Here is an 11226-nt window from a genome sequence, read left to right as displayed (position 1 = left end):
TCAAGGTCTCTCTGACACATGCATAGGAGATCTCCTCCATGGCACATGTGTGAACCTCCCAACATACCAAGCAATAAAAAGTCAAATGAGTGGGGGAAAAAAGAAACCCTTACTGACTGGGTTCTAAATTCTTATATAAAGATTATCATTTGGGATTATTGAAATTACCCTTTATTTGGTAAATTTACTAGTTTAGTCTTGACCTTTTATATTACAAAGCAATAAATATTCAGTAGCAATGTAGGTTATTTAGCATAGCATAAACATAAAGAGAAAAGTTTCAATATTCCTACACAAGTTTTCTGCCCAACCATATCATCCTTCACAATCCTACAGGTAATGGAAAAAGAAAAAGGGGATTGGGGCTGTTGTTTAAGGCCCAATTTTTGTATCCTAGATTAAAACAATAAAAGCAAGAAAGAAACCTGGGGCAATGCCAGGAAGTGTTTTGGTCTCCTGGCCTCAGGCACTGAGGTTTTTGGAAGCCCTTTGTCTCTACTACCTGGTCCACTTACCTCTCCATTTTGGTCCCTGATTGACTATTCTCCGGGCCTAGATTGCCCCTGTTCTGGGTCTCAGTATGATTTCACTTTTTTTCCACTGCAACTCCAGGGACAAAATGCAGCAGCAAGCCAGCTGCCATCAGCTGAAAGTTATTGTCTCAAGGGCAGAAGGCCCAAAGCCAGAGCCTGTAATGTCTCTGTCTGTTCTCTGTGCTGAATGGAACAGGTGACAGGAAGTCTTTCTCCAGAGCAAGAGAATATGTAGGGGAGATTTCTTTCCACTCCTCCATTCAAAGGGTTTCATTCTGCTATAAGCATGCTTTTGGTGCAGTCCCAGTGAGAGGCACAGAGATCTTTAGCAACACTGCCACACCTGCCTTCAAATTCTCAATAACCTGAGGCAAAGAAAAAAAATAATAAATCAGAATAATTAAAGAGAACATGACATAGCATGAGCACCTGTTACTCTTGTAATTGACATAGCTTTTACAATCAAAGGTCCCCTCTGCTTCATCATTAGGCATTGAAACAGGGTTATATATGAAAGGAATTTTTCCATTCAACAGTACAACCTTCCAGGTTTTCCCTCAAATTAAGACCCTGTATGGAAGCTCCAGACATTCTGACTGTCAGCTATACCCAGATCCTCCCCAGAAAGAGCAAACACTTGGCAACTAGATTGGCATCTACTTTAAGTAGCCCCAGCCCAAGGCGTGAAACATTTGGGGTAAAAATGCACTGTGGATATTTCCTCTTTCTCTCTCTCTCTCTCTCTCTCTCTCTCTCCTCTCTCTCTCTCTCTCTCTCTCTTCTCTCTCTCTCTCTCTCTCCTCTCTCTCTCTCTCTCTCCCCCCTCTCTCGTGTGAAATATCTAGGTGGAAAATCCGAAAACATAGAAGTGGGTGTCCTATGGGGTCCGGCAGGTCTGGAAGCGATGAATAGGGAGGAAAAAGGTAGGCAAGGGAAAATCGAGGCTAGTGGACATCTGTACCACACAACCAGGGACGGAAATTTGTTTCGATCCTCACCTGGGGCTCCTTCGTTGCCAACCCCCCTAACAACCTCTAGCCCAGGGGCGTAGGACGGAGAGGAGGCAGACCCTGCCAGGCGCTAGCCAGGGCAAGCAATGAAGGAGTTAAGGCAGGATTAGGGGAAGGCCGACCGGCAGAAGGGAGCATGTGCAGTCTGCAACCGCATCCATACTATGGGTGAGTGCCACTGGTACACTGAAATCTTCAGCCACGGCCTCAATAGCCGTCTTGCTCTCCAGGCATCTTCCTAAACAGGAGAAGACAATGCGAGTCTGAGCGGCAGAACGGAGCGGCGCAGCGCAGAGGCGACCGAGAGCGAGCCAGTGCGCGCCCGGGAGAGGCTGCCGTGGGGTGGGGACGAGGCGGAGGAGAGCGCGTCTAGCCCCGAGAGGAGGAGGAGGAGGAGGACGCACGGAGGAGCTGAGAGCTCGGTCCTGGGCAGCACCTGCAGCGGACGGCTGACCCGGCGGCCCCGTACCCCCGCGCCACTGGTCTCAGCCTCTAGTCCCCGCACTGGTAGGTGCGCCTGGAGCCTTTGGAGAGGCCTCCTGCAGCGGGGAGGTGGCCAGTGCCGGGCAGGGAGGGGGAGAGAAGGGGAGGGCGAGGCGGCTGGTGGGCATCGGAGGGGGTGACGTGTGTGTGTGTGTGTGTGTGTGTGTGTGTGTGTGTGTGTGTGTGTGTATGTATGTATCTGTTGGGGTCTGTGAGTGTGTGAATGTGTGTTGTGCGTGCGCGCGCACGCTGTAGGGTGTTTCATTCCTGGTCCTCCTTTGCTTTCGCTTTCGAGTCTGGCTCCCGAGAAGATTGCATGTTTAGGGTTGGTTCTCCTGCGGGGGTTGGGGAGGGAGGGGAGAGGGTGCAAACTGGCAACTTTCCCCAGCCTGGAACAAAGGGGCGTCGGAGAACAGGGGAGGAAGGGGGCCCGGGCTCAGTGTTCATCACCGTCTGCTGTAGTAGGTCGTAGAAGGCAAACATTCCCTGGGGTAGCTGGGAGCGGGACAGTCGCAAGGGATGGCCTGCGGGCCACTCCTGGGCAGGAGGGGAGCAGCCCAGGTACAACTGGGGGGCACGGGGGAGCTGGGGATCCTGGGGGAAAGGGAGGAGCCAGACTTGGGGGCGTGCCAAGGTTTGAAAGGTTCGGGTCCAGAGGGGCTAAGGACACAGGAGACAGAGATGGGGGGGGAGCCGTTTCGGGGGAAGACCATAGAGAAAACAGTGCCAACGTCCCGCTTCCTCGGATGGATCTAAAACCTTTGGGTCTTTGATGCCCCAGAACTGGTGAAAACAGGGATTCTTGGGAGAAGGGAGACAGGGAGCCGTCCAGAATCATCATTCCTGTACAAGGAAAGGCAGGTGTTGGGGTGCGGGGAGAACGCTGGGGAAGGAAGGTTTACACATAGACACCTCCATCTGCCAAGGGAGTGCCCTGCGCTGCAGCCTGATCCCAGACCCCTTTTGCAGCTTGACATGATCCTCTTCATTCTGATTTCAGGGTCTAGTTACACAGCAGGGAGATTTGGGGGTGGGGATAAGAGAGGATGGGACTTCTCAGACCTCTCTCTGGCAAGGACACCGAGACACTAGCTTCTCTTCTAGGTCTTTCCCTTTTCCCCCTTTCTCTTGTCCTTCCTTACCCCTTTACTTCTCTTCTCCCGACCCCCAGTTTTCCTCAGGGATTGTCTGGTTTCATCCCATTCCCCATCTCCAGACCCCTCCCCCCTCAGACCCCTCCCCCCTACACACCCTCGGCAGGTGTTGGATGATTCGTTTTTTCCTAATGTCTTTTCCCCTGCTGTTGCTTCAATCTATCTCTTAGGGAGAAAGAAGCCCACAGAAAGCCCACAGAGCCTTTTCCTACTGTGTAACCTTGGACATTCTGGTACACCTAGTTCTCCTGACCTCTTCTTGGTGCTTTAGTTACAAGTTTCCTGCCTTTACTATTCAGAGCAGAATCACTGGGAGGTCTCATTCTTTCCTTTCCTCTTCCCACAAGAGGGAGGAGAAGGCCAGTCATGAGAGTGGAGTGTGGGATGTCTCTTTGGGAAGAGGCACATTCATTTTGCCCGCAATACAAGGACCAAACTCCTGTCTCTAAGTGGAAAGGTTTCTTGTCCAGGAAAATTGTGGAATTTCATGGCTGCCTCACTCTGATCCTGTGACAAGGCTGTCCTGATTTGCCATTCACCTTCTAGGAAGAAGAGCCTTTTCAGAGCTCAAATTATCTTCTGAATGGAAAGCAGGTTTAACTCTCTGCTTATAGAAGGGAATTGGGGAAAGGTGAGATTTCAGGGTGAACTGACCTGGGTGAACCTCAGCCTGTGAATGAATGCAACTACAAAGTAAATTAAATTTCCCAAGTTTATGGGACAAGGGACTGTCTTGCCAAACTGATGTGCCAAGTCAGCTCCATCTCTTACTTTAGTGACATTCAGGGAAGAGAGGAAAATTGACCCATTTGGGGCTAGTGTTAGGACCAGTGTAGGTGTTTAAGTAGGAATGTTTGTGACTGGATCAGTTGTTTTTTTTCTGGTCCCTAGTGGTTGATTGATGGATTGATTTACAGAACTGGTTTTTGTTACTTCAGGTGGAAGTGCTGGGGGTGGGGCAAGAGGACAGGAGAATTTGAGGGAAAAGCAGCAAATTGCTGATAAAAAAAAATTGAGCTTGCTTGGTGGGCTTGTACTCAGGGGAACTAAAACTTCTGAAGAATTTTAGCTTGGAACTGGAGAGAGGTGCTAGGTTAGAGAATATCTACATTAACACCACTGGTGACTTATTCCTTGGAAAAGGGCCAGTGCTCAATCCCTGATTGAGGTTGGTGTTGGTTTGATATCTGAAAGCCCAAGCAGTTTTCTCAGAGCCTTGGGTCAGGATTCAGAGACCTCCAGCCCCTTATCTCACCTCCTTTAGTGTGAAAGACTGGCCAGGGAAATTGAAATCAAATACTTTTTTCCATTGAGGGTTCTTGTGCCCCAGTTTTAACACCTGTAAAAATGGGAAGGAAATTATATCCTGTCATCTTTTCCTGTAGAGATGAAATGTCAGTTTTTGAGTATCTAGTGCTTTGAAGGCCTTAAGTAGAAAACATTAAGTTTGAGATTATGATTTTATATATTTCTTCTACAGCAAAGATTCTTAACCTGGGGCCCTTAGACCCTTAAGGGGTCTGTAGACAGATTTCAAGGAGTCTATGAACTTGGATGGGAAAAAAATCTTCTATTTTCATTAACCTCTAACTGAAATTAGTTTTTCTAATGCTATATTTAAAAATTGTACTGTTAAAAATAAAACCCACATTATTCTGAGAAAAGGTCCATAGACTTTATCACATCTGCCAGAAGGGTCCACGACATCAGAAAGGTTAAGAACTCTTGTTCTAAATGCTAAGTAAGATATTATTTTGCCAGAAAGGGCTAAATTAAAGCCTTTGCATTAGGGAAACTTCAGTGCTGGCTTTAAAAGTGCTGGTACTGTCAGAAAAATCCTAACTGCAGCATAAAAATGCCCCCTTTGCCTCTGCCTCCCAGCTCCTTTTTGGACCCAGGCCTCCCGATTTTTATTGGCAGCCCCGGTTTGCAGTTCTGCCAGAACCCTGAGGACTATGGGTTCTGCTGTGCCTCATGCATCAGTGACAAAATTGTCCTCTGAGCTCTGTACCTGTAACAGATTCAGATGTCATCGGCAGAAAGATCCCATCTTGGACTCCTACCTCCCTTAGCTAGGTGGGTAAGGACAGCAAGCAAAGCAGCTTGGATCTTATCAGCACAGTTTGTCAGATCTTGATGTCCTTGAGAGGGAGAGTGGGGAGGGAAGGGGGGAAATCTAACCCTATCTCTACCCCCCCAGCTGTTTTCATATTTGTATCTTTTCATTGTGCCTTCTCTTAGCTTGGCCCCACTGTCCTTTCCTTTCTATCTGTTGTATATAGATATTTGATTTTTAGTTTATTTTATGCTATAGATGCATTTCTTTTTGTTTGTTTGGTTTGGTTTGGTTGGGTTTTTTTGTATAGATTCATTTCTTTTCAATCATGGCCATAGTATGCCAACAAGCACTCAGTCCAATACCCTTTGTGACCTCATCTGGGTTCAAGAAATACCTTGCAGAGGAAGCTGAGCAGAAAGAAATTAGGCCTCCAGAAGAATAAGCCACTCCGCTGACCCACCCTGCTTAGGAGTAAAACGAATAGCAAATCAAGTAACACTAAAATTATTGAGGCTAGCTAGTCCTTCAGTGCATCACGATTAAACTCAGGACTTACACTCAGACCTGCCTCAGATACTCATTGACTGTGTGACACAGAGAATGGCCTCTTTGTTTCAGTTTCCTCATCTGTGAAATGGAGATAATAATAGCACCCACTTCCCAAGGCTTTTGTGAGTATCAAATGAGATAACATATGGGGAGAGCTTTGCAGACCGTAAAACACTCTGGAAGGGCCAGCCATTATTATTATTGTTGTTGTTCTTGTGATTATTTCAACCATTGTGGTTTTGCTATGTTTGGGTTTTAGTTATGATTTTCCTTTGGCAGGAAATGGAGTTAGAGCAAGGATTAGAGACAGGCTTGGCTAAGGGGAGGTAAGGAATCACAACAGGATTATAGAATTTAGAGACAAGAGAGATAGATCATTTAGTCCAGAGGCAGCTAGGTGATGCAATAGATAGATCACTGGTTCTAGGGGTCAGGAAACTTCTAAGTTCAAATGCAACCTCATATACTTACCAGCTATGTGACCCTGGGCAAGTCACTTCTATCTGCCTCACTTTCTTCATCTGTAAGATGGAGATAATCATAGTACCCACCTCAACAGGATTGTTGTGTAGATCAAATGAGATATTTGTAAAGCACTTAGTATGCTGCCTTGCACATAGTAGCCACTATAGAAATGCTTGCTTCCTACTTTCCTTACAGAAACTCTTAACCTGGGGTCTGTGGACTTTGTTTTTAAAAATGCTTTTATAACTGTGTTTCAATATAGTTGGTTTTCCTTTGCAATCCTGTATTTTATTTTGCACATTAAAAAAAAACAGCAACATCGGGGCAGCTAGGTGGTGCAGTGGATAAAGCACCAATCCTGGATTCAAGAGGACCTGAGTTCAAATATGGCCCTCAGACACTTGACACTTAACTAGCTGTGTGACCTTGGGCAAGTCATTTAACCATCATTGCCCCACAAAAAAAAACCCAAAACTAAAACAAAAAACAATATCATCAGATTGCCCAGAGGGTCCATGACACACACACACACAAAGGTTAAAAATTCCTGATCTAGGGGCAGCTAGGTGGCGCAGTGGATAGAGCACCGGCCCTGGATTCAGGAGGACCTGAGTTCAAATTTGACCTCAGACACTTAACACTTAACTAGCTGTGTGACCCTGGACAAGTCACTTAACCCCAATTGCCTCAAAAATAAAATAAAATAAAAAAACATTAAAAAAAAATTGATGTCAAAATTTGCTAAAAAAAAAACAACCTCCTGATCTAGTACAACTTCTTTCTTTATAATAAGGTAATGAAGGTCAAGTGAAAGGAAGTGACTTGTATAAGGTCATACAGACTTATATGTCTATATGACCTTATACAAGTTTGTATGGGAGCTAAGCTAGATTCAAAGCCAGTTTATTTGATGCCTACCCTTGTGTTCTCTCCACTGTTCCACAGTGTATTTCTGTCCTCACCAACGGCTCTCTTTTCAGTTGTCAATCCCGATTTTCTTCTTCAAGTCCCCACTGAAATCTTTTGCTTCTGAGTGTGTATTTGGAGTAGCTGGCTTTTTTCTAGAGCTCAGTAGAGGTAAGAGAGAGTCAAGCACCATAGGAAATGCATTGGCCTGACCTCTAAATTGTAAAACATTCCATTAATAATGGCAATAATAATAGCAGTGAAATGTCTATAGTACTTAATAATAATGCTACTAATAATAGCTAACATTTACATAGTGCTTTCTATGTACTAGGCACTGTGCTAAACACTTTTACAATTATCTCATTTCATCTTCACAACAACCCTGGAATGTGGGTAGAATTATTATTCCCATTTTATAAATGAGGAGATGGAGGCCAAGAGAGGTCAAGTGACTTGTTTAGGGTCACACAGCTAGTAAGTTGGTGAAATTGGATTCAAACTCAGGTCTTCCTGACTCCAGGGCTGGCGTACTATCTACTGTGCCAGATTAGAATATAAGCTCTTTGAGAGTTGGTACAGTTTTAATATTACTTTTTTCCTTTGTATCTTCATTGCCTACCACAGTGCAAAAGAGGCAGTTTTGTATAGTGTGCCTTGGAATCTAGGGGCAGCTAGGTGATACAGTGGATAGAGTACTGGGGCTGGAGTCAGAAGGACTCATCTTCCTGAGTTCAAATATGGCCTTAGATTCTTCTTAGCTGTGACCCTGAGCGAGTCATTTAACCCTGTTTGCCTCAGTTTGTTCATCTGTAAAATGAGCTGGAGAATGAAATGGCAAATCACACACCTATATCTTTGCCAGAAAAAACCTTAAATGGGTCACAAAGAGTCAGATGACTGAAATGACATCTACAATTGCCTTGGAGTCAGGATAAGCTGATTATAAGTCCTGCCTCTAACAAATACTGGCTCCGAGAGTCTGGTCAAGTAGATCAACCTCTCAGGGCCCCAATGAACTTTCTAAGACTCTGTGTTGCAGAGCAGAGAGTGAACTAAATTGATTGAGGGAATTTCCTCATGGGAAGCTTCTTATACCAATGAAAGCACAGGGCTGGTGTAAAAAAAAAAAATCCCCAGGGATTAACACAGTCCCTGGAACATAGTAGTCTCTTAAATGTTTGTGGAATGAATGAATATTTTACATACATTAGTAACTGATAAGCCAACTTGCACAAGGGCAAAACAGCCCCCTGTCAGGGAGGGATCCAAAGTAGGGAGAGAGGTAGCCCATGGAATAGCAAATTTGAATTCTAGGCTCTGAACTTTAGGAAGCCCCTTCCTTCCAGATATGGCTCAAGACACCACTCTCTAATTCAGGGGTTCTTAACTTTGTATAATAGTTTCCTTTGGCAATCTGCTGAAGCCCATGGAGCCTTTCTCAGAATAATGCTTTTAAAGTGCATAGGATTACAAAGGAAACCAGGCCTATCTAGTCAGCTATGTGGCATAGTCTGATAACATGGGGTTTGGAGTCCAGAAAAACTGAATTAAAATCCTGCCCCAGACACATATGAGCTTTGTGACCCTGGGCAAGTAATTTCATCTTTCTTGGCCTCAGTTTCTCCTTCTGTAAAGTGGAGATAATAATCACACCTATCTCAAAGCATCGTTGTGAGTACCAAATGGGATCATCTATGTAAAGAACTTTGCAAACCTTAAAGCTCTCTATAAAATGCCAACTGTTATTATTACTGTAATAAAGATGATTATTTTTTCCTATCCTAGTTCCCCAGCTTTCCTTAACCTTGAGGTTAAGAATTCCAATTCGGGCAGCTAGGTGGCGCAGTGGATAGAGCACCGGCCCTGGAGTCAGGAGTACCTGAGTTCAAATCCAGCCTCAGACACTTAACACTTACTAGCTGTGTGACCCTGGGCAAGTCACTTAACCCCCATTGCCTCACTAAAAAAAAAAAAAAAAGAATTCCAATTCTATGTGAAGATGAGTCTTTCTAAGTCCAGCAGGCTGGATCTATCTACTGAATCACCTAGCTGACCTTGGCACATGGTGGGGACTTAATAAGTGCTTTGTAGATTGATGATTCAGGGTGATAGCATTAGTGGGCCCGGAGCAGAAGGAGCTAACACTTGCCATTTGGTGCTGAGGAATCCGTGAGACTATCCACACCTACATCACCTCACCAAAATAGCTATTGGGAGCTCCACACCTGCCTTCCCCAGAGACCCCATTCAATTTCATCTATCTAAAAATGCTAGGTGGCACAGCAGATAGAGTGCTGGGCCCTGGAGTCAGGAGAACCTGAGTTCAAATCCAATCTCAGATACTTCTTAGCTCTGTGACCCTGGCAAGTCACTTAATCCTGTTGCCTCAGTTTGCTTATCTGTAAAATGAGCTGGAGAAGGAAAAGGCAAACCACTGCAGTATCTTTGCCAAGAAAACCCCAAATGTGGGCACAAAGAGTTGGACACGACTGAAAAATGACTGAATGACAACAAAAATGTTACAGAGATCCATTCAGTGTGATTTGCACTGGGGCCTGAACCCCCATTAGGGAAAACTGCTCCTTGTGTCCTATAACTCAAGGGGGTAGTACTTCACCCCAACAGTCTGAAGTTCAAACTAACCCTTCCCATCAGTTCCCATTTTTCATCGTCCCCTTTACTTCCCTACTAAGACCACAGGCATATAGCTTCCCCTTTGTTTTCTTAATGATGATTTTGTTACCATTTTAGGACTGCTATCTTTCAGCTTTCATGTTATTGCAGAAGGAGCAGTGTCTCTGAGATTAACCATCTGGAAGAGGAGTGTTCTACCTCTCTAGCCTCAGGTTCTTCCCAACCAAGCTGAGAGATAGAAAGAGAGAGACAGAGACAGAGAGAGACAGAGACAGAGACAGAGACAGAGACAGAAAGGAAGGAAGGAAAGAAGAGAGGGAGAGAGGGAGGAAAGGGAAGAAAGGGAGAAAAAGAAAGAAACAGAAAAAAATAAAGGAAAAGAGAGAAAGAAAAAGAATGAAAGGTAAGGACTGGTGAGCTCTCTCTCTCTCCCTGTCCTTGTCCCCCTCTCTCTCTCTGTCTCCCTCTCCCTCAGCTTTCAATCATGAATTTAATGTAGATGATATGAGAGAGATACCAGGGGATTAATCCCAGAAAGCACATCCTACTCTCTCCTTTCTCCTCAAATTCAGTAGTTTTATTTGGAGATAAGCTATTTAACTATTCACAGTTGGCCTTGAATGCTTTCTAGCAGGTTCATACATTCATTCATTGTTTTCTTTCTTTGTATGAATGACCCAACTATCACATGAGTTTCTAAAATGGATAGCTTCTAGTCAGAAAGGTCACTTGACCTGAGTTTCAGTAAGGCCTTGGAAACTCAGCTCTTAAGGAGCTAAGGCTCGCAGCCAAAAAAGGAATTTGCAGGCCAACAGAAAGGGGATTCTTCACTTGGCTTTCTAAGAGGTGATTCATTCTTCAAGATAAACTGTACTTCCCAAGACTCAAGTCATTTCTGATATGTAACTGGTGTGTACTTGGTGGAGATTAGACCTCTATAGGCAGCCAGGAATCCACCTCAGAAATAACAACCACCAGCCCTTGGAAAATCTGTAAGGGATTATTTTTTTTTTAGATTGCTGACAACTCTTGTCTCCTTTTTCACAGCTGTCCCTGGTCAACCTTCATGCCTGGTTCCTGTCTCCTCTTTTTGCCAGAAAGAAATTTCACAGTTAGGAGGTGATGAGGCAGGGCCCTAATAATGGATGAGTTAAAATTTCCCGTATTTTCCTTTCTTAAAAACGCATGTGAATGGACACTACATATAGTATTGATGGACTTGATTAATGTTGGCTAATTTTGTAGATCAGTCCCCCCCCCCCCTTCACCCTGCCTTTTTATTCTTTGTTATAAAGGAATGGCTCTTATTGATTAACCATCTGAAGAAGGGGGCTTGGCCTCTCTAATCTGTTTCTTCCCAACCAGCTCAAAGTATGAGTTAGAAAAAAGGAAGGAAGGAAGGAAGGAAGAAAGGAAAAAGGGTAGGTAAA

General features: G+C 44.7%; 1 protein-coding gene across 4 annotated transcripts in view; it reads left to right on the top strand.

Moving 5' to 3' along the window:
* The first annotated feature begins 1686 nt into the window (after positions 1 to 1686).
* Positions 1687 to 11226, top strand: part of TMEM229B (transmembrane protein 229B) — a 62300-nt gene continuing 52760 nt past the window's right edge. For 3 of the 4 annotated variants that reach the window (XM_043986340.1, XM_043986343.1, XM_043986341.1), the window contains exon 1: positions 1687 to 2050. The gene's annotated coding sequence lies outside the window, so the exon portion shown is untranslated. Of the gene's footprint in view, positions 2051 to 2530; positions 2588 to 11226 lie in introns of those variants that run through there. The other variant, XM_043986344.1, reaches the window with a different exon arrangement.

This window comes from Dromiciops gliroides, chromosome 2, assembly GCF_019393635.1.
Source record: "Dromiciops gliroides isolate mDroGli1 chromosome 2, mDroGli1.pri, whole genome shotgun sequence".
NCBI classification, from domain to species: Eukaryota; Metazoa; Chordata; class Mammalia; order Microbiotheria; family Microbiotheriidae; genus Dromiciops; species Dromiciops gliroides.
The sequence above is the reverse complement of the archived record's forward strand: the minus strand, read 5'-3'. Positions and strand labels throughout refer to the sequence as shown.